The sequence below is a fragment of the Myotis lucifugus genome, unplaced genomic scaffold (genome assembly GCF_000147115.1).
Source record: "Myotis lucifugus unplaced genomic scaffold, Myoluc2.0 scaffold_97, whole genome shotgun sequence".
Taxonomy (NCBI): domain Eukaryota; kingdom Metazoa; phylum Chordata; class Mammalia; order Chiroptera; family Vespertilionidae; genus Myotis; species Myotis lucifugus.
The window spans coordinates 1,485,061-1,488,801 of record NW_005871145.1 but is presented as its reverse complement, the minus strand read 5'-3'; positions in this window follow the sequence as shown (position 1 = coordinate 1,488,801).

Here is a 3,741-nt window from a genome sequence, read left to right as displayed (position 1 = left end):
TGCACAGTAAAAGAAACTGACAACAAAACAAAGAGGCAGCCAGCCAGATGGGAGATGATATTTGCAAACAGTAGCTCCAACAAAGGTTTAATTTCCAAAATATATAAAGAACTCGTAAAACTCAACACCAAACAAACAACCCAATCAAAAAGTGGGCAGAGGATCTGAAAATACACCTCTCCCAAGAAGACATACGAACAGCCAATAGATATATGAAAAGATTAGGGAAATGCAAATCAAAACTTCAATGAGATGCCACCTCACACCTGTTAGAGTGGCCATTATCAATAAGGCAACCAATAATGAGTATTGGAGAGGTTATAGAACAAACATTAATTGCTGGTGGGAATGTGCATTGGTACAACCATTATGGAAATCCGTCTGCTGATTCCTCAAAAAATTAAGAACAGATTTTCCATAGGACCCAGCAATCCCTCTCCTGGGAACATACCCGAAAAACTCGAAATCATGTATTCACAAAGGTATATGCACCCCTATGTTCACTGCAGCATTATTCACGGTGGCCAAGACATGGAAACAACCAAAATGCCCTGCGGTAGAGGACTGGATAAAGATGTGGTCCATACACACAATGGAATACTACTCAGCCATTAGAAAGGATGAAATACTGCCATTTGCAACGACATGGATGGACCTTGAGAATATTATGCAAAGTGAAATAAGTCAGTCAGAAAAAGCTAAGTACCATATGATTTCACTCATATGTGGAACATAAAACTGAAACTCGTGAACACAAATAGCAGTGTGGTGGCTGCCAGGGGGAAGGGGGTCCTAATATCTGATGACAGGAGATTTGACTTTGGGTGGTGGGCATACGGTGCAGAAACACAGATCTTATAATATAGAAACCCACACCTGAAACCTATATGGCCATTTCGATTAATGTCATCCCAATAAATTTAATTATATGCATATTAGATAGATTTATCCTATTTACATGTGTTAATTTGGATTTATTGATTATATTTCTATTGATTACATGTCAAAATATACTTTGGAGATATGGGGTAAATGAAATTATTATTAAAATGAATTTTACCTGTTTCTTTCACTTTTGTAGTGTGACTACTAGAAAAGATATATACATATATAGTTCCCTATATATCCCTACTGTGCAGCCCTGAGCCAAAGGGTCAGATCTAAGCTTTAAGACGTTCACCCTGGAGGCATCTTTGAGGGAGGGCTGAAATGGAGAGGCCCGCTAGGAAACAGATGCCGTTGTCTGGAATTGTATGAAGGGGAAGGCTTGGGTTTTTTTGTGACAAGGTAGAATCCAGGAGGGGTGTGCTTTCTCATGTCCCTCAGCTCGACTGCTAAATAAACACACAACTACTAGTAACAGGCAGTGCTTATCACACCCTGACCATCCTGGTAGGTCAAGGTTATTAGCACTGCACAAGCCACACTGAAGAGCTTTTCCCCAATGTAATTCTCATCAAAATGAAAATAAAAAATCTCCTAAAATTCTCATGAGACCACTTGTTATAATTCCCATTTTACAGATGAATAAACTGAGGTTTAGAAAGTTATATCACTGGCTCAGGAGCATGTGACTTACAAGTAACATGGAGAGGATTTGAACCCATGACTTTGATTCCAGGAGCCTGAGAGCCAGGATATACTCTCTGGGCTGCTTCTGCAAGCAAATGGGACGGGCACGTCCCAGAAGGGGGACGTCAGAGAAATCCCCCCCGCACCCCCACACAGGGAGCCTGTTCTCTCCTGCTCTACAGCATTAGCCCAACGATGAATGGCCTGTCTGCACCACGAGTTTGAATAAGGAACAATTCACCTTGAGCTGTGGTCTGGGGTTCACAGGAATCAATAGCTCAAAGATGATTTCCAAGACCAGCATGCTCTGCGATGATTATAAGAGTCAACCAACAAAAACATCAGGTTTCACAGCCTGGTCCTGCTACTGTCCCTCTCCAAGCCTTGGTTTCATTGACTAGAAAATGGGGGTTAAAACAAGCAGCAGTGGTCAGAACTAGAGACACTGGAGGGAAAGGCAGGTCTGTGTCTGGCACAGGGCAATTGCTCAGAAAAAATCTGCCTCTTACAATAGCTCATTTAGTCCCCATGATAACCCTATGGGGTGGAGGGTTTGAGCATGATAAATGGGAATGGTAACTTTCAGTTTTCAGATGCGGAACCTGAGGCACAAAGACATTAAGAAATTTGTCTAAAAAAAAAAAAAAAAGAAAGACATTTGTCTAAGTCCCTAATTTCTAAGTATTAGAAGTGGGATTCTAACCTAGGCTGGCTGGTTCCAGGCTCTGAATCTTACATCACAGATGATGCTGAACAATTCGTGAAGCCTTTTTTTTCTTTTTCTTCTTTTTTAATGACACTTTTTATCTTAGTTTCTTGAGGGATGAAAGGTACCTGCTCTACCTGCCAAAGGCTTTTTAAAAAATATATTCTATTGAATTTTTTTACAGAGAGGAAGGGAGAAGGATAGAGAGTCAGAAACACTGATGAGAGAGAAACATCAATCAGCTGTCTCCTGCACACCCCCCACTGGGGATGTGCCTACAACCAAGGTACATGCCCTTGACCGGAATCGAACCCGGGACCCCTCAGTCTGCAGGCAGATGCTCCATCCACTGAGCCAAACCAGTTAGGGCCTGCTAAAGCCTTTGATAGCAGCCAATGGGATAGTCACGTAGCTGCCTCTGTGTGGGTACCTGCCATTGCCAAGAAAGCACGAGGCAGGTGACTGCTATGACAACTCAGGGCCTCGGGGTGCTTGGGGAGATGAAAATAAGCACTGGACCACCACCAGCAGCAGCACCACCACCACCACCACCCCACACCCCAGTCCCTGCCAGACAGAAGGCCAGAGCTGCCTCCTGAGGTATATCCTGGGCTCACTGGTGGCTGCTATGCTTCTAACCACTGGGCAATGCTGCCCTCTGGTGGAGACAATCTGGCATTCAGCCTTGACCTTCCTGAGCCCCACTCCCAGGACAGGCTTCCGGGCCTTGCCTTGGGGGAAAACACCCCGCAAGCTCAGTCCCCAAGGGGACCCCGGTAAGCCAGACCTCTCCAACCTCTAGGTTCCCTTGACATCTGGAATTGCCCACCCCGGAATCTTTCAGCTGTGGGGCTGTGCTAAGAATCCTTAGCAAAGAGAGCTCACCCCAACAGCTTGGGTCCCCAATCTCCTTCAATGAAGCACTAGGCTGCTACACCCAGCTCAGTGTCCTGAGCTGTGTATTCACTCCTGAATGTGGTTACATTGCACTGTGATCATCCAGTACTATAATATGGCACTGATACAGGAAGTGTTCCTGTCATTTTCTGTTTGTGTGGTACAGGAGGAAAAATGAGACATTGGATCATCCCCAGTATTATTCACGACTCTTCCTCACGCATGTCATTCTGTAAAGACACGCCTGAAAGAGAAACTGGAACTCTGTTTTATTAAAGGAAATTATGGACTAGAAAGAGACTAATGAATCTTTTTTTAAATGCACTTTCAATTGATAAGAAAAAGTTGACAGTCAAGACCCTGGAAACAAGAATCTCATTGCTGAGCACTCAGCGCCCCCTTGTGGCTACTCTCATAACAGCAACCCCAGCCTCCACTCGGCTTACCCTCATTCACCTAAAGACTCATTGAGAATTTATCTGCACCTTGTATCTCAATGAACTTTGTAATGAAATCTCTCCCACTACATCCATTAATTTTAGCATAAAAAATGGTGGGAACACAGA